This window comes from Pelophylax lessonae (genome assembly GCF_965119305.1).
Source record: "Pelophylax lessonae genome assembly, chromosome: 4".
Classification (NCBI taxonomy): Eukaryota; Metazoa; Chordata; class Amphibia; order Anura; family Ranidae; genus Pelophylax; species Pelophylax lessonae.
In genome coordinates, this window is record NC_138771.1 from 253,323,222 (window position 1) to 253,348,710 (window position 25,489).

Genomic DNA, 25,489 nt, shown 5'->3' on the forward strand with positions numbered 1-25,489 from the left:
TGTTATAGCGCTCACCCTCGCAAGGACAGCGGGAAACAATCAAACCTACAGACAGTGGAGCCCTCAACAGCCCAAAGCAATCATAAACTGCATCATGGATTACAGGGTCTTTTACTAGATTAGTGCAACAACAGCCAGGCACACAGCAACACTCACTCTTCTGGCTCAATGAACAATCTAGGGGTTGCCTTTTTCTAACATTTATTGCTGACAAAATTGGATAGGATGATAGGATGTAGGGAGCTGTGGGATACACTATTAGCAATGAACATTAACAAGAGGTCACTCTTCACCCGGTCACTACAACTTAGGGCAGTCCCCTTAGTAATGACTCACAAAATGTGAGACACTGTAAGAAATATCCCAGACCAGGCAATACTAGTACTGATACAAAAGGGATAGCAACAGACATGAATCACAATGTCCCTGAATACGTGGATGCCTCCTTCCAATATCAGACAGACATTTCTCCATTGAACTCTCAAGACCAGATCCCCAGTAAAAATCCATTCATTAGTTCCCAGAGACTTTCAGCACACAGCCCCCCCCCCCCCCAGCTTTGGCATAGCTGGGACCTCGATGAGCAAGCATATATTTTCAGCTGGACTGCCTAGAAGGGCAGCAGCCCTTCAAGCTAGGAACATCTACTCCTGGACAAGAACAGGGTTGCTTTGTACGACTGCTACTAATTTGCAAGTCACTGACATTATGCTCCTTTCTGTATATATGATTGCAGCCGCACCGTGTACTATTTTAACACCTTTCATTAAAAAAAATATTGAAAGAGAAGAAGAACAGGGCTGCTTCTCCCTCCAAACCATTTATGCACTCTCCCAGCCACCTTCTGGGCACCCTCCCCAGGGATTGACTAAGACAACATAAACATTCAGGCTGTTGATATGCCTTTCCAGCCCACTACATTCCAAAATTGCTGCAGAAGGCAGCAGGAAACAATCAAACCTGCAGACAGTGGAGCCCTCAACAACCCAAAGCAATCACAAACTGCTTCATGGATTACAGTGGAGCCAAAAGAAGTAAATTAACTTAGCTTTCCTAGCAATCTGGTGCTACGCTGTTCCAGCAATTGTGCAGCGTGTCTAAATAGGACTACATAGTCCAATGTGGGCACAAGATTTTGACCTCTCTGTGATGTGCACTTTGTAATATAACAGACCTGGCCAGATGCACCCCCTCTTTCAGCACCACAAGTTTGCATGAACTTTGTTACTTCTCTGCACTCGTATTGTTCCACCCAATAATGCTAGAAAGACATTTCTACTAATAACACTTTATTTTAAGTAATTTACAAAGGAAAAGACAGTTTAAAAAAAACATAAAGTTATACCATTGCATTGCAATTAAAATCTATGTTTTATACTTTACCTCAAAGAGATGTTTAAGTAAAACAAACAAAAGGGACTCATAAGACCCCATTCACACTAGCGCGACTTGTCAGGCGACTTGGTCGCCTGACAAGTGGCGGTCGGTCGCCTGCCATTGATTAGCACAGGACCCATTCTAATAGGAGCGACACAAGTCGCTCCGACTTAGAAAAAGGGTCTTGTACTACTTTGGGGCGACCTGGAGGCGACTTGCATTGACTTCAGTTATATGAAGTCCGTGCATGTCGCGCCGAGGTCCCGGTGCACGCTGTGCACCGTGACTTCACAGGTCGTCCCAGCAAATCGTGTCGCCCCTGTGTGAATGGGCTCTTAATCAACATATACATTATATCACAAAATCAAACATATGAGCCCTATTTACATAAGGTTGGTGGGTCGCCCTATCCTTCACTTTAAAGAGTATCATTATTTTAGATTTAGACCTAATATTAGCAAATAGGGTTTAGACATAGTATAGATGCAAAAATTCTAATTATTATAGCATTCAAAACGTTTTTATTGTATAGTCTGTACCTAAATCCAGGAACGCAAATTTCCAATGTTACCTTTAAAAAGCGCTATCCCTAACATTTTTCAACAGCTGGCAAATATAGCTCCAGTTTCAGCAGAAATTGCAGATAAACTTTGTCAGTGTATCTCCACTTTCATTTGATTTGTTTGGGAGCTGCATAAGTACCTGTGCTGAAATTAGAAGGTACCAGAAGGTACCAGTTGTATAGCTTGGCCCATTCACACCAGAACGCATTGTGTGAAACCTGCGTTCCATGTGCGTTTCTCACGCAGAATTCAAAATGCACAGGATGTGTGATCTGCTGCGGGTGTCAATGTATTCCTAACGACACCCCAAACGCAAATCGCAAACACAATACCTTTTCCTGCATGGAATCACATGGTAGAACAGATCCAGTTGCAGCGTGTTTTTAAAAGTAGGACATGCACTTCTGTTTGGTGTGACCCAGTGCGATTCAGTGCGATTCAGCGCTTTGCATGCCTGTGTGATTCAGGTGTGATTCAGTGCGATTCAGCGCTTTGCATGCCTGTGCGATTCAGGTGTGAACTGACCCTGCATGTTTAGAAGGACACTGATTGAAGAAAAATTCACTTTGCAATATTGCTAGTTTGTTGTCTGCAAGACAGCAATTTTTTTTTTTTTTTTAAATACATATTATTGTTTCTTGTCAAACATAACCAACAGACAGATCGACATATGGTAAAATAAGAAAATCTGAGGGGGGGGGGAGGAAAAGGAGGAATAGGAAGAAAAGTGGGGAGACAGAATTTTTTGATATTGTTAGTTCTCTCCAACAGCATGCAAAAATAAATGAAAAAGTTATGTATGTTTATTAGGCCCCTTTCACACGGAGCGGAATCCATCCAAGTGGATCTGCCTGCTCAGTGGGTGATCTTTCCACTAATCCCTGCTGAGCAGGTCCATGTCCGCTCCACAGAGTGGACACGGACATAGCCCGCTGTTCTCTATGGGGCGTGTAGAAAAAAAAATAATAATATTAATAAATAATAATCATAATAATAATAATTAAAAATAAAATACCTAGATCAAGGTTTGATCTAGGTCAGTGCCAGGGTTAGTGTTTAGGTCAAGTTCAAGGTCTGTATTTTTTGGACAGCGTTTTTTAAATTAGTATTAGTGTCAGTGTATTTTAGATAGGATTCAAAAAAACAAAATGTGCACTATTGTTTCTCGGCTGTACTACGGGGGCAAGCAACAACTAGCATACACATACAGTATGTGGTATCACTGCCATCATTAGGAGCAGGAGAATTTATTTTGGGTTGTTCTTTGGTGGTAGGCTATGGTAGTAACAAGAAATATACAGTTACATTTAGGAAAATGTATTTATTTTTATTTTTTTTACTATTTAAGGCCAGTTTTTTTGATAATAAATAAAAAAAAAAAAAAATCAGGAGATATCAATTACCATTTACCACCAAATGAAAGCACACTTTGCCCAGATAAAAACAAGGTATAGTTCACATGGATGCACAAAGTAGTTGTGATGATATATATGGTTTTACTAACACATGTCAAAGTTGCAAAATGAGGCTTAGGCATTTAGAATTGTTTTACCCTTAGGCGCAGAGGGGTAAAGAGAAGGTGCGGTTTAGTTAGCAAAAGGGAAGTTCACTGACCTTGGTAATTAACCACTTGTTGACCATCCACCCGCGGCAGTTTTACTGCAGCAGGCTGGCTCGGCTGCGCGAAACGACATAGCCCTACGTTGGTCGCGCGTGTAGTGCTGGGGGGCGAGGGGCCCCACTAGGCAGCAGGGATGCCGATCCACGGGACCGGCGGCCGCGATCGCTCCCCGCTGAGAGAGAAAGGCGGTCAGCTGTTGTAAACACAGCTGACCGTTCTTCTCTCTGAAATGTTTACAGAGCGCCTGTGATCCTTCTATATAGGATCACAGGTCTCTATGATCATTTCACAAGCCCATCCCCCATACAGTTAGAAAACACTCTCCTAGGCTCACACTTAACCCTTTGATCACCACTGTGTTAACCCCTTCCCTGCTAATGTCATTATTAGAGTAACAGTGCATCATTTTAGCACTGATTACTATATTAATGTCACTGGTCCCCCCCAAACGTGTCAAAAATGTCAGTTAGGGGTCCGAGATGTCTGCCGCAATGGTGCAGTCCCGCTAAAAATCGCAGATATCCGCCATTACTAGTAAAAATAAATAAATAGCAATGTCATAAATCTTTCCCCTACATTGTAGACGCGATAACTTTTGCGCAAACCAATCAAAATACGCTTATTGGGATTTTTTTTTTTACAAAAATATGTAGAAGAATACAAATTAGCCTAAAAGGTTGAAAATTTTTGATTTACATTTTTTTTTTTTTTTTGGGAATGTTATATAGCAGAATGTGAAAAATACTTTTTTTTTTTTTTCAGAATTGTCACTCTTTTTTTGTTTATAGGGCAAAAAATAAAAATGGCAGAGGTGATAAAATACCACCAAAAGAAAGCTCTATTTGTGGGAAAAAAGAACATCAATTTTATTTCGGTATAGTGTCCGACGACCGCGCAATTTTCCGTTAAAGTAACGCAGTGCAGAATCGCAAAAAATGGCTTGGTCATTAAAGGGGCAAATCCTTCCAGTCCACAACTGGTTAAAGTGACGCTGTGCTCCCTTCAGTCACCCAACCTGTTCACAAAAAGGTCCTGAGCGCAGTTTCCCCTTATTTACCAAGTTCAGCATTCACTTAAAGAGGAAGTAAACCCTCCTCTGCAAGTTGTACCTATAGGTAAGCCTATGATAAGGCTTACCTATAGGTACTGTAAATATCTCCTAGGAGGTATTTACCTTTCATGCAGCCAGTGACGTCACTGGCGCATGCGCTCTGAAGGAACGGCCGCTGGTGCCGTTTCTTCAGAGTCCTGTGCCGTGACTGTCGGCTCCCACGCGCAAGCGCGGGAGTGACGTCCCCGCGGCTCCGGCCAATCAGATGGCCGGATGCCGCGATCCCGGAAGACGGGCAACTGGACATGCCGCCCGTCATACAGGTAAGCGGGCTGCACGGCGGGGGCTCGTTCTAAGGTATGTATTGTATAATGAGCTAGTATGCGATGCATAATAGCTCATTATGTGTTTCTCTTACAGGTTGCCAAAGAAAAAAAAAATACAGGTTTACAACCTCTTTAACACCGAACCTTATTGACTCCATTTTCCCCAGTGAAGAGATAAGGGTAATAGGTGTGTGGTTGACAATTGCCAATCAGCTACTTCTTTTTTAGTCTGCACTTCTAAATGACAGATAAAAGGCCAGGTCCTATTTCTAAACTTACAGTTCCCTATCTGCAATAAGAGTTTCAGCCTGATAATATCATTCTTGGATCACTCGAACATTTCCAGGGGGTATTTGGGATATAAGAGATCGACACTTCCATTCATGCCTGTTGGGATAGGAGCAGCCAGTTCTGCAATGTAATAAGAGGATAATCCACCCAGACGGTAATTTATCATGTTTGGCTAGAACATTCCATTTCCCTCTAGCCACACTCCCAGAACGTGTATCCTGCATCCTACACTTGTGTAAAAATACTGGACGCATTATTATCATCATCATAATTTATAAGACATTAATCAAACAAACAGCATTAGAAGTCTGAATATAAAGGAAGTGCTGAAAACCGATTTATAACTATGTCGGCTTAGCACTCAATGACACTTCAGGGTCTCATTCATAAACAAAGGCCATTGATAACTCACAACTGGCCTTCAACATCAACCACAAACAGCTTTCTGTGTTTTCACAAGCACCATGCCTACCTTTAAAGGGACAATAACCTCTGGTTTTAAAAAATAAATCTATCCAAGTACGCGTGTTGTTAGAGCAGATCTTCACTGCACCTGAGCACCACAAACCAAAAATACTATTCAATTCATTTTTAATAATAAAAGCAAACTCCACCAGCAATCCATGTCTCTATGCTTTATTTTGTTGAGAAATTACTTTGAAAAACACCCCCCTACCTTTTCTGGCTGTGGCCATCTTGAGTAAGGGCAGATGATTCATGTAGCATTTACTTCCTGAAATCCATCTGCCCTTAGCTCAGGCATGCATGCAGGAAAATGTGCTTGGCTGAGAAAACCCCTCCTTCCCTCCTGAAGATCCCTGGAATGTATGACATCATTTGCCTAGATAAGAAACCAGGAAGTTACTGAAAATATGTAAAAAAATAAATAAACACAAATAAATATAACATAAGCCCCGGTTCACACTAGGGCGACCTGTGAGGCGACCTGGTCGCCTCACAGGTCGCCGCAGGTCGCCTCCCATAGGGAAGCTACGGACCCGTTCTAATAGGAGCGACACAAGTCGCTCCGACCTAGAAAAAGGGTCCGGAGCTTCTTTGGGGCGACCAGGAGGCGACCGCCATAGACTTCAATGTTATGAAGTCTGTGGCGGCCGCTCCGAGGTCGCGGCGCACTGCTCGCACCGTGATCTCTGAGGTTGCCCCTGAAAGTAGTGTCGCGCCAGTGTGAACCGGCGCTAATTTCCTATCTATTTACTAATGCTAGCAGCAGGAGGATTAAAAATAATCAATGTTGATTGGGAGAGTGCACTTCCACTTTAAGTGTCGGTTCAAACTGATCCGACACGACTTCGGGTGACTAATGCCGTCGCCCGTGCACCGCGACTTCGGCGCGGCTTGCAACGACTTCACATAATGGAAGTCAATGCAAGTCGCTCCGACTTCGCAAAAAAAAGGTGCAGGAACCTTTTTCTAAGTCGGATCGACTTGAGTCGCGCCTATTAGAACGGGAACCATTGCGCAGCATGGACCGCTACTTGTTAGGCGCTCCAAGTCGCCTGACAAGTCGGAACAGTGTGAACCGGCAGTAACTCACAAAGTACCTTCTATTGCTCTCAGCCGTCTCCAAATCTCTTTGTTTTTGGCTGCTGTGATCCGACCTCCTGTTAGAGGGTGGCTACGTTCTTTCCCTATGGTGCCACTGTATGTAGGAACATAGCCACCCTCTCTTGCTTGCCCTCAAGATGGACTTTGGGATTCTTAGTGTGCAGAGATCAATGCACATGACTACAACTAATGTGTACTACCCGTTCTAAACAAATAGAAATGAGCAGGGAAAAGGAGAGGTTTGGGAGGTCACAGAGGAGGTTACAAGGTGGCAGAAAAACACAGCATGGAATAATTTCATGAAAAAGAGAGGAATAAAGTAGTGGATGTGTATGGGCAATTGTTGGAGAATTAGGATGTCGTTTAGTAGGGATGCACCGATACCAGTTTTTAAAGATTGAGTACCAATACATTTCTCAAGTACTCACCGATACCAATTACCGATACCTATTTTTAGTGCCATGTGATGGTTTTTTTCCGAATAATGAAAAATTGTTACTTAAAGAGATTGTAAAGGCAGAAGGTGTTTTTTAGCTTAATGTATTCTATGCTTTAAGATAATAAAAACCTTGTGTGTGCAGCAGCCCCCCTCAGCTTCCCTAATACTTACCTGAGCCCATCTTTATCCAGCAATGCTGCAGGAGTGTCTCAGCTGCCTGGGACTCCCCTCCTCATTGGCTGAGACAGCAGCACGGCAAGATTGGCTCCTGTTGCTGTCAATCAAAATTAGTCAGCCAATAAGGAGAGGGAGGGGGTGGGACCGGGTCGTGGCTCCATGTCTGAATGAATACACGGAGCTGTGACATGGCTCAGGTGCCCCCATAGCAAGCTGCTTGCTGTGGGGGTACTCAACAGGAGGGAGGGGCCAGGAGCACAGAAGAGAGACAAGAGAAGGGAGGATCAGGGCCACTCTGTGCAAAATCACTACACAGGACATGTTTATGTTTTTTTTTTTAAAAAACTAGACTTTACAGTCACTTTAAGGCAGTGGTTAGTGATTTGAACCAATTCGCATGACATGTCAACTAAACAGGCTTTATATGGAGCTGGTTCACATAGGTGTTTGCCAGGTGCAGTGAGATTTTAAAAAGAGTCAGGTACGATTTTCAGTCCGGTTCAGGTGCGATTTCCAGTGTCATAGTGTCAAGTGTAAGGTTAAACTTTAAAATGGTTGTTAAAATGGCTGTAAATTGTTAATTGCACCTTAAGGTAAGCCTATAATAAGGCTTACATACAGGTACTGTAAATATCTCCTAAACATGTACCGTTTAAGAGATATTTACTGTATGTGCAGCCGATGATGTCATCGGCCCCTGCCTTCTGAAGGAACGGACACCCATGCTGTTCCTTCAGAGCCCTGTGCCGTAGTGGGCGGTTCCCGGCTGTGCGGGAGTGACGTAACACAGCTCCAGCCAGTTACACAGAGTCCATGGAACTGGAAGGAAGATGGAAGAAGATGGATGTGTCCTACAGCACTGACAACGCATTGCTGGAGGGCTTCGTTTGCAGGTAAGTCTCATATAATGTGCTAGTATGTGATGCATACTAGCACATTATGCCTTTACTCTGCAGGTTAGAAAAAAAAAAGCCAGCTGTTTACTTACTCTTTAAAAACTTGCACCTGAATCGCACCTAAACCGCTGAACGAAATCACACTGGACTCTTTACAAATATGTGAGCCCGGTCTTACAGTCTGCAGACTTGAAGTTATCAGTTTTAGTATCGGAGCATTTGCACAAGTACCTATGCCGGTATGGGCATCAGTGCAATGCTATCATTCAGTGTAACTTTAGTGCTTTATCTATCATTCAGTGTAACTTTAGTGCTTTATTTAGGACAAAGCTCACAATTCCTATATTTAAGTGCTGGTTCACACATATGCGATGTGGGAACCCTGCGTATCCCCTGCGGACTTGCGGACTTGCGGACTTCCCGCATCGCACTTGACTCGCAGGCAGTTCATACCGCCATATGCGAATCGCTGGGGGTGTCAATACAAAGTTAACGACACCCCAGATTAGTTTGCATATCGCAGTGCGAACTGTCATTTCAAACAGGAATCAGATCGCATAGGTGTGAAAACCTATGCAATCCAATTCTGGTGCGGACCAAAAAAAAGGACCTGTGCGAGTTGTGTCCGAATGCGATGCAAATTCAGCCATTCGCAACGCACAGACATCGCATGTGATTTTCAGAGCAGTGCGCTGTGGATCACATGCGATGTCTCACATTGCATATGTGTGAACCACCACTTAATCTTTATTTAGGACAAATTGAAGGCTAACGATGATAACATTTTGTTTTACAAAGACGTTTTTCTTCTTATTTTATAAAGGAGCATGATAACATGTTAAATATGGACCCATTTACATTATGCAATTTTTGCGATTCACCTGCGTTATTCAACACACTTCACAATACCATTGAAAGGAAAAACATTTTTAAAAAAATCGGACAGGTCATATTTTCCAAATCCAGCTACAAAACTGCACAGAGCTGTGAACACCACCAACATCAGGACATCAGAACAACGTGCACATGCGTTGACATGCATTGCAACAGTACAATATGAATGGGTCTTAAAGGCCTTACGTTCAACACATATATATATATATATATATATATATATATATATATATATATAAAAGGAAACAACATTCTCTGTATACAATCTGGGCTCCTTCTGCCCCCATACCTGTGCTTAGTCCCCATCTCTGAACGGGGGCACAATAAAAACGACTTCAGTTCCTAGCATGCTGTCTGCAATCAGATAACTGTCTTTATTCACATTGTTACAGTTTTAAAGCAACCTAATAAAAACAGGATTTGTGTAGCAAAACAATAAAAAAATAAACAAAAATAGGATGTTACTGTCTCCTTACAGGGAAGAAAATGTAACAATGCTATTTCCTAAACTGGCACAAAAATAAAAAATAGAATTGATCACAAACACAGCTGCATTACCGGAACCTATCAACTGTCATTGGCACTGCATTTCCTAATCAGAGGCACAGCTCTAGCATGACCTGTATGTATGTGTGATGATTAATTGCTAATAACCCTGGCTGGATCAATAGCTGAGTTGATGGAGCATTAGGACAGAGAGTGTACTATGGGCAGCATGTGCCTAGGAGATGAGACATATCATCACATGCTTAAAGTGCTGGATCCTCCTGGAAGAAGATCCATGAGAGCAGCAGTGCCATGCAGGTCCCCTGTACACAAACACACACAATGGCCAGGATCACACACCCACCACTTCCAATAACCACAGACCCACAAGCAGCACTTCTAGTCCTCCTCTGCTTCCATCCTACACATCCAGCAAGCAGATCAGCACAAAAGATGTGTCCATGTGCAGCAGACAAAAGAGGTGTAGACTACCTGACAGATGCCATTCCAGGTGCTGTAGATAATCCCAGGGTTGGTGAGCCTTTAGCAGGTTCCTATGGCAATGGAATAGCTGTTCCTTGTATATCCCATTCACCTACTGACAAGGGATGGAGCAGGCTTGCCAGCCTGTGTATGTGTGTGTGTGCCAGTCCCTGTTCCTATAGCTGTGTGCAGCCCCCTCCAGGGGACTTCTCACCGTGCCAGAGCCTGGAAGGCACCATCCATCCTCACACCAGGCTGGGCTCACAGCTCTGCGGAGAGTGGCGCTGTGGCTGGCTTTGCAGGCACAATAGCAGCGCACACACACACACACACATAGACTGGATCATTGAGGATGTGCTCAGCCTGGCCACAGGCGACTTACACACAGGGGAGACTATTAGCATGGGGGAGTTGTACAAATCAATGGGCTTAACTCATTCAAGCCTGCCCTGCTAAAGCTTTACTATTGTCTATAGAGGCTTGGCAGGGTTCATATACAGCAAGTATGTCACACTGATAGGGAGAAAATATTATATACTCAATAAAATAGGGAGCACATCTTATTTTCATGGGAAAGCTGAACTGCAGGTAGATAGAAAATGCACCAGGTAATCTGGGGAAGATTTGGGGGTGCAGAAAAATAAAGTCAGGGGGGCATAATGGCAACAATGTGTGTCACTTACTGACAGGGGGCATGATGGCAACACAGTGTGTCACTTACTGAGAGGGGGGAATAATGCCAACACAGTGTGTCACTTACTGACAGGGGGGGGCATAATGGCAACACTGTGTGTCACTTACTGACAGGGGGGCATAATGCCAACACAGTGTGTCACTTACTGACAGGGGGGCATAATGCCAACACAGTGTGTCACTTACTGACAAGGGGGGGGGGGCATAATGGCAACACAGTGTGTCACTTACTGACAGGGGGGCATAATGCCAACACAGTGTGTCACTTACTGACAGGGGGGCATAATGCCAACACAGTGTGTCACTTACTGACAGGGGGCATGATGGCAACACAGTGTGTCACTTACTGACAGGGGGGCATAATGCCAACACAGTGTGTCACTTACTGACAGGGGGCATAATGGCAACACTGTGTGTCACTTACTGACAGGGGGGCATAATGGCAACACTGTGTGTCACTTACTGACAGGGGGGCATAATGGCAACACTGTGTGTCACTTACTGACAGGGGGGCATAATGCCAACACAGTGTGTCACTTACTGACAGGGGGGCATAATGCCAACACAGTGTGTCACTTACTGACAGGGGGGCATAATGCCAACACAGTGTGTCACTTACTGACAGGGGGGCATAATGGCAACACTGTGTGTCACTTACTGACAGGGGGGCATAATGCCAACACAGTGTGTCACTTACTGACAGGGGGGCATAATGGCAACACTGTGTGTCACTTACTGACAGGGGGGCATAATGGCAACACTGTGTGTCACTTACTGACAGGGGGGCATAATGGCAACACTGTGTGTTACTTACTGACAGGGGGGCATAATGGCAACACTGTTTGTCACTTACTGACCGGGGGCATAATGCCAACACTGTGTGTCACTTACTGACAGGGGGGCATAATGCTAACACTGTGTGGCACTTACTGAAAGGGGGGCATAATGGCAACACAGTGTGTCACTTACTGACAGGGGGGCATAATGCCAGCACAGTGTGTCACTTACTGACAGGGGGCATGATGGTAACACAGTGTGTCACTTACTGACAGGGGGGAATAATGCCAACACAGTGTGTCACTTACTGACAGGGGGGGCATAATGGCAACACTGTGTGTCACTTACTGACAGGGGGGCATAATGCCAACACAGTGTGTCACTTACTGACAGGGGGGCATAATGCCAACACAGTGTGTCACTTACTGACAGGGGGGCATAATGCCAACACAGTGTGTCACTTACTGACAGGGGGGCATAATGCCAACACAGTGTGTCACTTACTGACAGGGGGCATGATGGCAACACAGTGTGTCACTTACTGACAGGGGGGCATAATGCCAACACAGTGTGTCACTTACTGACAGGGGGGGGCATAATGGCAACACTGTGTGTCACTTACTGACAGGGGGGCATAATGCCAACACAGTGTGTCACTTACTGACAGGGGGGCATAATGGCAACATTGTGTGTCACTTACTGACAGGGGGGCATAATGGCAACACTGTGTGTCACTTACTGACAGGGGGGCATAATGGCAACACTGTGTGTCACTTACTGACAGGGGGCATAATGGCAACACTGTGTGTTACTTACTGACAGGGGGGCATAATGGCAACACTGTTTGTCACTTACTGACCGGGGGCATAATGCCAACACTGTGTGTCACTTACTGACGGGGGGCATAATGCTAACACTGTGTGGCACTTACTGAAAGGGGGGCATAATGGCAACACAGTGTGTCACTTACTGACAGGGGGGCATAATGCCAGCACAGTGTGTCACTTACTGACAGGGGGCATAATGCCAGCACAGTGTGTCACTTACTGACATGGGGGCATAATGGCAACACAGTGTGTCACTTTCTGGCAGCTTGTCACATTGGAGGGATTCATGACCTGGATGGAACTTCTGACATGTAATGCAGAGCAAACAGGGAACGCTGGAGGTTGGATTAGGCTGTCATTAGATGACAACCTGGGCTCCCTTATATCAGGTGTATCTATCAGAGTCCTCACTTACATCAGGAGTTCTCATCAGGGTCCCCATCAGAGTCACACCTTACATCAGGAATTCTTATTAGGGACCCCATCAGAGTCCACCCTTACATAAGGAGTTCCCATCAGAGTCACACCTTACATCAGGGTCCCCATCAGAGTCCACCCTTACATCAGGGTCCCCATCAGAGTCACACCTTACATTAGGAGTCCTCATTAGGGACTCCATCAGAGTCCACCCTTACATCAGGAGTTCTCATCAAGGTCCCTATCAGAGTCCCACCTTACATAAGGAGTCCTCATTAGGGACCCTATCAGCGTCCACCCTTACATCAGGAATTCTCATCAGGTTCCCCATCAGAGTCCCACCTTACATCAGGAATTCTCTTAGGGTTCCCCATCAGAGTCCACCCTTACATCAGGAGTTCTCATCAGGGTCACCATCAGAGTCCCTCCTTACATCAAGAGTTCTCATCAGGGTCCCCATCAGAGTCCCAGCTCACATCACAAATTCTCATAAAGGTCCCCATCAGAGCCGTCCATTGTATTAGACGCTCTTATCAGAGCCCCCCCCCCCCATTACATCAGGAGTTGTTATCAGGGTCCCACCTTACATCAGAAGTTCTCATCAGGGTCCCCATCAGAGTCCTCCCCTACATCAGAAGTTCTCATCAGGGTCCCCATTAGCTTCCCACCTTACATCAGGAGTTATCATCAGGTTCCCCATCAGAGTCCACCCTTATATCAGAAATTCTCATTGGGTTCCCCATCAGAGTCCACCCTTACATCAGGAGTTCTCATCAGGGTCCCCATCAGAGTCCCTCCTTACATCAAGAGTTCTCATCAGGGTCTCCATCAGAGTCCCACTTCACATCAGGAATTGTCATGAAGGTCCCCATCAAAGCCATCCATTGTATTAGATGCTCTTATCAGGGTTCTCATCAGAGTCCCCCCCTACATCAGAAGTTCTCATCAGGGTCCCCATCAGAGTCTGACCTTACATCAGGAGTTCTCATCAGGGTCCCCAGCAGAGTCCCCCTTAGATCAGGAATTCTTATCAGGGTCCCCATCAGAGTTCCCTCTTACATCAGGAGTTCTCATCAGGGTCCCCATCAGGGTCCACCCTTACATCAGAAGTTCTCATCAGAGTCCCCATCAGAGTTCCACTTTACATCAGAAGTTATTATAGGGGTCCCCATCAGAGTCCACCCTTACTTTAGAAGTTCTCATCAGGGTCCCAATCAGAGTCCACCCTTACATTAGACATTCTCATCAGGGTCTCTATTAGAGTCCCCCCCCCCTACATTAGAAATTCTCATCAGGGTCCCCATTAGAGTCCAATCTTACATTAGAAGTTCTCATCAGGGTCCCCATTAGAGTCCAATCTTACATTAGAAGTTCTCATCAGGGTCCCCATCAGAGCCCCCCCTTACATAAAGAGTTCTTAGAAGGGTCCCCATTAGAGTCCACTCTTACATCAGAAATTCTCATCAGGGTCCCCATTAGAGTCCACCCTTACATAAGGAGTTTATCATTAGGATCCCCATCAGAGTCCTCCCTTACATTAAATGTTCTCATCAGGGTCCCCATCAGAGTCCTCCCTTACATTAAATGTTCTGATCGGGGTCCCCATCAGAGTCCACCCTTACATCAGAAGTTATAGCTGAGATAGATTTGGGAGGAGTTAGAACAGTTTTTATTGCTATCTGTGTCTTTCACTTTATTAATCATGGCTACCATTATCACTGAGAGTGAAAGAAAGAAAGTCCCAAATTTTGAGTTGTCACTGGAACATAATAAGGGAGGGGAAATCTTCCAATGGGACATTAGTCATAACCAGGGATACCCTTAATTTTGAAGGGATTTCCTTTCACTTCCTGTTGTGGCTGTGGTAGAGGAAGTGAAGGGAAATCTTTCCAATGGGACACAGTTGTATAAACTGACAGGGGTCACAATCCTCCTTAACTCTATCCAAAATTAAAACAATTATTTGCCTTAATTTCTACTTTAAGTAAAGGAACATGCACTACGCGTCTATTGTCATGGATTTTAATTATTTTCAATGGGCCCCAAAATACACCTTGGAGTACTAGTCATATAATGCACTTCACTGCAAGGCACATATGAATTGGCCTTTGGCCTGATTGATTTGTATGACAGCGCAATGTTTGTTGCAGTCTATCTGTAGTACCTGATCGCCTTTTTTCTGCTGGTAACCACTTCGATGTAAGCCTCCTGGATAACAGCAGTAACAACAACACAGAAAGCAAGATTTCTTTTTTCATGGTGGGAAATGGGAATCGTACTAAACATTTTCACAGGAAGCCATGTAAGCCATAGTTATGCTGGCAGATTACACTGTAACAAATGCAACTGCACTTTCAATGAAGTCAGATGTGGCACTGAAAGCATCCATCTGACATTGCCCTAAGGATGTGACTTGTAACGCCAGCTGCAGTGAATGAAGCAGCTGAAAAAAGGAATGGAGTGTGACCACAACAGCTGACCTTGTTCCTGATTAACCTCTCAAGTGTTTGGAGGACTTCCAGTAATTAGGAGGTTAATACCAGCAGGTGTATAATTAATCCCACATTTTATGGGAAGCAAAATGGCCATTCTGGTGGGAAGCTGCGGGAGAGAAAGAGGTGGAAATTTGGTATCGCTAGAAAACCTGTTAGCATGGACTTCTTCGATAAAATAAGTGTAGCTTTTAGAATAAATGCTTTATGCACTACATGAAGATTGTAAAAAAAAAAAAAAAAAAATGATATATATATATATATATATATATATATATATATATATATATATTGCTACAATGTGCTTTGTTTTATCAGCTGTCATGGTTTACATCTTGTTTTCACTCATAGGTCTTAGTCATTCTGGGGTTTGGGATGTGATACAGTTGACTCATACAGCAGACTTACGGTAAGGGTGATGTCAGCCATTTTCTTATGTTGCAGTTCTAATAATAGAAAACGTCATTGAGTCTGCTCCATGGTGATCTGCCTGGGTGTGAAAGTGAATTCATCCTCTCTTATACAGTATGGGAAGTGTGTAATAAAGTATATCCATCCACTTGACAGTTATTAGTACAGCCCAGATGACGACAACTATATCGCTAATATAGGTGTATATAGTGCAGGAAATGCATTTATGTATCTGGCCAGCCCTCTCCAAAAAAAAAAAAAAAATGTTACTCCTTCACTTATTCAAATCGCTTTTTTTAATTATTATTTATGCCATCAAATTGTTGAGCGCCCCCCCCCCCCCCCCCCCAGATATGAGGTGGTATCAAAAATTTTGAGACTAGTTTTGTAACACGCCAACGGATGGCAGCACAAGGCTGCAAGCACAGTCCCAGGGAGCACCGACCTTCATAAGTCAGTGCGCCAAAAGACATCATCCTGTGTACATCGGGAGCTGTTCAACTGGTGCTATTTTGACTACGTTCATTACCACGTCTGCTATTTCATCATGGACAGCAAGTTAGAACAAAGATCAAACTTAAAATGCTGCCTGAAACTGGGCAAATCTGTCACAGAGATGTTTGACATGATTTAGCAAGTTTACGTCAATGCTAAAATGAGTCATCAAGCTCAAAGGGCCCCATTTTGACACAATTGCAGAGATCCAGCGTGAATAGCAGAAGGTGCTTGATGTCCTTAGAAAAGAAGACTTCCAAGACACATTTTAGAGGTGGCAGGAACACTGGGAGTGCTGTATTGCTGTGCAAGGGGACTATTTTGAAGGTGATAGTGTGTAAATGTAGATAAATTAAGTACTTTCTTGTAAACAGAGCTGGTCTCAAAACTTTTTGATGCCACCTCGTAGACAGTGTTTCTGCGGGATATTCTGTCATCTATTTGGATGGTCAATCTCCACAATCTTATGTTCATACTTTCTGTTACTGTTTCTAACCATCCTTATTGCTGTTCATCCTCTTCACCTTTTCAACTCAACTTTTCCAAGCATGCAACGGAACCGCGACTCACACAATGTGCTTGTGGGCTTCAGTCAGAATACCGCTTCCTCCAGTCTGAACATGGATATCAAATATTCTCCTCCCATACAAAACTAGCCAAGAATAGCTTGTATAGATCTCCAACCTTTATTGAACAAACTCACACTGAATATATACCTCATCAGGTCAGGTAAGCCTGATCACATTATCATATGCAGATGAAATTGTATACAGAAACATAATTAACCTGAACTAATTACCTAGTCATTGGGACAGAAACAATATGTGAATGGGAATGCAGACCCAGACAATTTTATAATTAACATGTTATTTAACTCAGCACTGCAACAAGGCTAAAACAAAATACATTACACATTATCTAAGTATAAACACAGAACCCATAGAAGACAATATGTAAGTAAATTAGCATAACCAACAATGTGTGGAAGACAGGTGGTTGAGCTGATAATATTAGCATCTCCTATGAGTCTGACTGTGTGAAGCAGTCTCTTATTGGCAATAGGCAGCTAGGCCTTTAACATGGATCCTAGGCCTAGAGCCCCAGAATCTTCATATATTCCTTGAGATATATTGTTGACAAATATTACTGTCACATTTAAGTAATCCAAACCATATTCTCAGTGTCCATTAAGTCCATCATTTCCATCAATTGAACCTTGGTCAATTAGGAACACAGGGTGACTTACACATAAGAGGGGCTTAGGGAGCTGAGAGAGGGATTTCTCAACCTCTCTAAGGTAAGTTGGGTTCCACGGGCCCCCCAACCAAAGTGTCTCCCGTCACACCTGTCTTTTCCAGTGAGTTGATTTTTTCCATCATATTTTCAGAGTAAGTTAGCTAACCCCTTTCACAGAATGTATGGCAAGAGAGTGTCTAGGGGTGACTGCACATTTCTGCAGCAGATACAGAAAGGCTGCCGATATGCAGGGCAGAATTTGAGGGGGAAAGGGGGGCAATGGCCCCCCTGTACAAAATGATATAAAACAATATAAAAAAAACTATATATAGAATAATAAAAACAATAATAAAATAATATAAAATGTATAATAATAACATTATTTTCTTTTATTAAATGTATCTTCGGAAGTAATATTTTGCCGGTCGTCATCTGTAAAGCTTTGGACTGGTATGTTGTATCATTTAGTTTGGCGGCTCAAGCAAACCAAACCTACACATAGAGCGCTATGACTGCAAGCGTGTGGGCATGTGTGACCTCAGAATGACGTTGTGTAATGCATTTTAGAAATGTGTGACTGTCATTGAGAATGTAAACCAAATCTGTGTATAAGGGCCGCCCCAAAACTGAAGTACCCCCAAGATCTAAATCTGGTTATGCCGATTTGGCTGAACCCTGGGCTGTTCTAATAGGCAAAATCTCTGACTACTCCAGGTAGTGTCAGAGATTCTTTCATGCATTTCTATTGGTCCAGCATTCAGGTAAAGAAAGTGATGCTGACCGCTGCTGCACATTGGTTCATACCTCTCATCAGCTTTGGTTTACAAAGTCTTTTTAAAGCAAACTTGTACTGCATTGTAAAGGTTTAAAAGTAATAAGGTGAAACTAAATCAGAGAGGTCAAACAGAAAAGGCTTTTACTGGAAAATAAAAGGCATAGCAGACATCTTGTAGCATATACTATCAGGCAGGACATTTACTTTAGAAAGTTTAAAATAGAGAACAGGCTATCTTAAAATTCACAGTATATAAGCATTAAAATTTAGCACATCTTTTTGGCATGTAAAGGATAATGAACATGGTCAGTTAGGGTGATACACCACCTGGAGACATGGACACTGTCCACACCTGTCTGCATCATAGGCGTGCACAAGGGGTGTGCAAGGTGTGCTTGGGCACACCCTAATCCTGGGGTTTACAAGTAGTCAATCACAATCTACCCATCATTTTGGTTGGTGATAGATAAACTGCAATCCTTTTTTGCTGTCCCCCAGAACCTGGACAGGAGGGGCAGCAGGGGTGAAATTTAGTGAAACCAATCTGTATTTTCCTCCTGCAGCAGCTAAAAGTAGGCTTTGCCGACATTCAGCTGCCACAGGAGGAAAGTACAGATTGGTTTCACTAAATTTCACTCCTGCCGCCAGTCCTGTCCCTGTTCCTCTTCTTTCCGTTGCCCTGGTCCTCCCGGTTCCTATCATTTCAGGATGAAGAGCAAAGAAGAGGCTGGTAAATATGTAATTTACCCACCCCTTCCTTTTCTGAATAAACACAGTGAATGATCGGTATCAATCGCTCACTTGAATTCATTCATTACTGAAGCATAGTAAACTATGTTTACTATGCTTCTGTTCGTGAATGAACAGGAAGCTGCTTAGCACAGGGCACTTTCATTCATTGTTCACTTCAGCTGAGCCTGCAAGAAAGGGACTGGGGAATCTCTGTACTCAGTCCCTTTCTCTACCTCAAAAGTGAGACATCTCGGGTCTTTTTAAGCCCCTGATATTTCACCAAACCCCCCAACTGGGCTCCTAAAAAATGTAAAAAAAAATAATATTGTAAGTAATAATGAAAAACAAAATTGTAAAAAATAATTATAAAAATAAAATAATAAAAATAAAAACCTACTGACACCAATCTCTGCCCTACTGACTTCTGTCCACTGCCCTACTTACACCGTCCTCTGCCCTACTGACTGACACCATCCACTGCTCTACTGACACTGTCCACTGCCCTACTGGCACTGTCTATGTTTTAATACATTTTAAAATGTTTATTTACATTTATAATACATAAATATACATACATACATACATACATACACACATGCATATGTGTTGAAGCTTTAAAGTGCACACCCTAATGTAACCTATGGTCTGCATGTAATTGCACATGGAGTGGTTGCTTATGGTTAGGCAAGGATGTGCACCCCTGGATGCAAACAGTTCACCTGCTGGGGCACACATTTATCTATAACCGCAGGTAATCACTATAAATAGCAAACAAAACCAACCCCCAGATGACGTCACGTGTGACAAAACATGTAGGGCGTGGTCTTCTGATGGCGACGACATCATGCCTCGTGGCTCTGATTGGAGGCATACGAGTTCCCTCCCAGAAGCCGGGATTTCTGAAACGAACCCTGCAGGAACGTTGCAGCATAAACCTATACCTGTTCTGATCGGATTGCATGTGAGTGTATACTTTTTTAAGCCTATTAAAGTTACATCTTTTAATACACTATGGGAGCGTTTTTATCTTTACTCCTATGAATACCGAGTTGGATGTAAGAGGACCCGATATGCAAGAATACCTACGAAAGTGATCCCTTGTGAATGATTGAGTGGCTACTCTGTTTTGTCAAATGTATCGGTTCCTGGATGCAGTATTGCCCTGGGCAGTATTGCCTTAGTGGTCATTTGGATCTGGCAAGGGGATTACCTTATCACATAGGGTGTGAATTCCTCTTCTGAATTTCCAGTCACCATCTTTACCTCTATCTGTGTGTGGATCTCTGGGAACGTTGGTGTCATCTACTGTTTGCTCCTGGATTTGACCATTCACATATGGGCTCTTTTTTTATGATTTTTATTGTCATATTCATTATCTTAATCCTGTGATTTGCGCTGCACTAGTTTCAGCTCAAAAAACCAATGCTGATGACCATTCAGTTTCCCTTCCTCAGGACAGCTCCGTGGCTCACAGGATAGCCCAGAGGTAGGGAACTTGCATGATTCCGAAACCTTGGCTATTTGACCTATGTAACATTAGGTTTTCACAATGTATTGATGAAACAGGTTTGTTGGAGTACTAGTGACTTCTCTTGTGACCTGGATTTAGTATGGCACCATCCATTGTAGTCACTACAAGAGCTCTCCTGGTACAACAGTCTACCACTGTAAAGAATGTGCAGCTCTAAACAGGGAATAACATTTATTTTTTTTTTTTTATGCCAGGAATGATCTAAAAATCTTGTAGATTATTTGGACCTACAGTACATGAGGTGAAAATGTACTAATTTATAATATTTCAGTCTATGCCCGAAGAAATTGGGTGATCTAGGAAGAATTAAATTTTTCTAAATGAGTTCACTGATCCAGCTATTGAGTTATGAGCAGATTGTGGATCTTTAGAAATCTAATTGAGTTCACTTCTTTCCGTTGGGATCAATGTTTTTATACATATTTAACGTGTAGTAGATATAGATTGTTCTGAACATTCACAATTTCCATTAGCTCACTCTCTGCTCTAAAGACTACTACAGAAACAAGCATTGATCTGGTGGTTATAACAATTTGCACTACAATGACCAGTCATCAAGGATGTGTTTTGGACATAAACAGATATTCAGCAAACAGTGAATACTGTATGTGGGACGAAACATTATTTATAACTGAATTCCTGAAAATGTTATTAGAGGAAATGGATGCTACATCCTCTGTACTAAAATAATATAGTAATAAAAGAGAAATTTGTAAGCAAACTCCTAGACACGTTTGGGGAAGACCTCCATTCTAATGAAAAACAATATATTGTTTTCACAAAATCCAGGGCCGTTTTTAAAATGGATTGGACCATGGCCAAACATTTTCTTGGGCCCCCCACCCCTGCAATCACAGTACCCCTAACACATCACAGCGCCCAGTTACAGTACAGCCATTTTCATATCATAGTGCCCTTTACAAATCACAGTGCCCATTTACACATAATAGTGCCATTTACAAATCACAGTGTCCTTTACAAATCACAGTGCCCATTTACACATCACAGTGTCCTTTACAAATCACAGTGCCCATTTACACATCACAGTGTCCTTTACAAATCACAGTGCCCATTTACACATAATAGTGCCCTTTACAAATCACAGTGCCCATTTACACATAATAGTGCCATTTACAAATCAGTGTCCTTTACAAATCACAGTGCCCATTTACACATCACAGTGTCCTTTACAAATCACAGTGGCCATTTACACATCACAGTGTCCTTTACAAATCACAGTTCCCATTTACAAATCACAGTTTCCATTTACATATCACAGTGCCCCTTTTCACATCACACTGCTCCTTTAGGCTCCGTTGACAACTAGGCATCCTGGGTCGCGGGTGGAATTGCCACGATTCTGCCCCCGATCCCGAATCTCCACAAACTTTGGTTGGCCCTTACAATCCCAGTCACTTCCAATGGCACCCCGATTGCAGCACATTTTTGTCGCGATTGTCGCCCAACGAATCACGGTAATATCACGCAAACAGAATCGCAGTATGCCTGTCCCCCTTTTGGGTGACAGGCGTACCTCAATTTAGTTTGCATGGTTTTACTGTGATTCGTCGCAATCGGCATGCCATTAAAAGTGACGGGGATCACAAGGGCATCCAGCAATTTATTTGGGATTGCAGGCAGAATTGCAGCAATTCGGGATGCCTAGATGTGAATGGAGCCTTACACATTACAGTACCCCTTATCACAAAGCCCCTTTATACATTACAGTGCTCCTTATCACAAAGCCCCTTTATACATTACAGTGCTCCTTATCACAAAGCCCCTTTATACATTACAGTGCTCCTTATCACAAAGCCCCTTTATACATTACAGTACCCCTTATTACAAAGCCCCTTTATACATTACAGTAATCCTAATCACAAAGCCCCTTTATACATTACAGTGCTCCTTATCACAAAGCCCCTTTATACATTACAGTGCTCCTCATCACAAAGCCCCTTTATATATTACAGTGCCCCTGTATGCATTACAGTACCCCTTATCACAAAGCCCCTTTATACATTACAGTACCCCTTATCACAAAGCCCCTTTATACATTACAGTGCTCCTAATCACAAAGCCCCTTTATACATTACAGTGCCCCTTATCACAAAGCCCCTTTATACATTACAGTGCCCCTTATCACAAAGCCCCTTTATACATTACAGTGCCAATTATCACAAAGCCCCTTTATACATTACAGTGCTCCTTATCACAAAGCCCCTTTATACATTACAGTAATCCTAATCACAAAGCCCCTTTATACATTACAGTGCTCCTTATCACAAAGCACCTTTATACATTGCAGTACCCCTTATCACAAAGCCCCTTTATACATTACAGTAATCCTAATCACAAAGCCCCTTTATACATTACAGTGCTCCTTATCACAAAGCCCCTTTATATATATTACAGTGCCCCTGTATGCATTACAGTACCCCTTATCACAAAGCCCCTTTATACATTACAGTGCCCCTTATCACAAAGCCCCTTTATACATTACAGTGCCCCATATCACAAAGCCCTTTTATACATTACAGTGCCCCTTATCACAAAGCCCCTTTATACATTACAGTGCCCCTTATCACAAAGCCCCCTTATACATTACAGTGCCCCTTATCACAAAGCCCCTTTATACATTACAGTACCCCTTATCACAAAGCCCCTTTATACATTACAGTCCCCTATATCACAAAGCCCCTTTATACATTACAGTACCCCTTATCACAAAGCCCCTTTATACATTACAGTGCCCCATATCACAAAGCCCCTTTATACATTACAGTACCACTTATCACAATGCCCTTTATACATTACAGTGCCCCTTATCACAAAGCCCCTTTATACATTACAGTGCCCCTTATCACAAAGCCCCTTTATACATTACAGTACCCCTTATTACAAAGCCCCTTATCACAAAGCCCCCTTATACATTACAGTGCCCCTTATCACAAAGCCCCTTTATACATTACAGTACCCCTTATCACAAAGCCCCTTTATACATTACAGTACCACTTATCACAATGCCCTTTATACATTACAGTGCTCCTTATCACAAAGCCCCTTTATACATTACAGTACCCCTTATCACAAAGCCCCTTTATACATTACAGTACCACTTATCACAATGCCCTTTATACATTACAGTGCTCCTTATCACAAAGCCCCTTTATACATTACAGTACCACTTATCACAATGCCCTTTATACATTACAGTGCTCCTTATCACAAAGCCCCTTTATACATTACAGTGCCCCTTATTACAAAGCCCCTTTATACATTACAGTGCCCCTTATTACAAAGCCCCTTTATACATTACAGTGCCCCATATCACAAAGCCCCTTTATACATTACAGTGCCCCATATCACAAAGCCCCTTTATACATTACAGTGCCCCATATCACAAAGCCCCTTTATACATTACAGTGCCCCATATCACAAAGCCCCTTTATACATTACAGTGCCCCATATCACAAAGCCCCTTTATACAATACAGTGCCCCTTATCACAAAGCCCCTTTATACATTACAGTGCCCATTATCACAAAGCCCCTATATACTGTACATTACAGTGCTCCTTATCACAAAGCCCCTTTATACATTACAGTGCCCCTTATCACAAAGCCCCTTTACACATTACAGTGCTCCTTATCACAAAGCCCCTTTATACATTACAGTGCCCCATATCACAAAGCCCCTTTTATACATTACAGTGCCAATTATCACAAAGCCCCTTTATACATCACAGTGCCCCTTATCACAAAGCCCCTTTATACATCACAGTACCCCTTATCACAAAGCCCCTTTATACATTACAGTGCCCCTTATCACAAAGCCCCTTTATACATTACAGTATCCCTTATCACAAAGCCCCTTTATACATTACAGTACCCCTTATCACAAAGCCCCTTTATACATTACAGTCCCCCTCATCAAAAGTGCCCCATTGCTCATTACAGTGCCCCTTGCAGTCATTTGTCGCCCCCTCCCCTCACATCACTGTCCTCCTTTATTTTCAGCCTCAGTCCTACCAGGGCCCTTATCAGCCTGGCTGTGCAGGGGAGTGGACACATAACTGCTAAGTGGCACGACTGCGGTTCAAACAGGATTGTCGCTCAGTCTGTCATTTAGTGATCCCTGGCATATATCATAGTTTGTGGACTCTATAACTTTCCTATAGACTAAATAATATACATGTCGGTTATTTTTTCAAAACAAATGTTGAATACATTTTGGCATAGATTTATGAAGAAAGAATATTTATTTGCAAAATGTCATCACAGAAACACATAAAAACGCATTTTTTTTTCAAAGTTTTTAGTCTTTTTGTTTATTTAACATGAGATTAAAAAAACAGGCGGTGATTTAATACCACTGAAAGAACGCTCTATTTGTGTGACCAAAATGATAAAAAATTGTTATTCAAAGTGTGACAGCACTGAAAATTGGCCTGGGCAGGAAAGGGGTAAAAGTGCCTGGTACTGAAGTGAGTATAACAGAAGACCCTAGTGGGTGTTATAAATGTCCCCCCTGCCTGCCAGCGATAATGTGATTTGAGTCGCACATGCTCAGCTCACATAACATTTAGAGAACGCTCTGTATGCTGCGGCTATGTCACCCCTGTGCGCATGCGCAGCAGTCACGTCACTGCAGCCTGTGCATTCAAGCGGTCAAAGGTTGAGAACCCAGAAAGAAGACTGGGAGAAGAGGGATGCGCCAAAGACCAAGGGGTGCCGTGAAGGGCTCAGTTTGTAGGTAAGTCTGTCAGTATGTGCTAGTATGCAGTGCATACTAGTGCATTATGACTTAAACCTGCAGGGGGACCAGTGTTTTTTTTTTTTTTTAAATTACCTTACTACTGCTTTAGGCCTGGTTCACATGTATTGGTAGCCCACATTTGCACAGGAACAACAGCCCATTTATTTGAATGGGCT

At 43.0% G+C, this 25,489-nt stretch overlaps 1 protein-coding gene across 1 annotated transcript in view; it reads right to left on the reverse strand.

The window, feature by feature from the left end:
• The window catches only part of NAV3 (neuron navigator 3), a 921,889-nt gene extending 911,438 nt beyond the window's left edge, over positions 1–10,451 (reverse strand). The window contains exon 1 of the mRNA XM_082254072.1: positions 10,180–10,451. The gene's annotated coding sequence lies outside the window, so the exon portion shown is untranslated. The remainder of the gene's footprint in view (positions 1–10,179) is intronic.
• Positions 10,452–25,489: the final 15,038 nt, after the last annotated feature.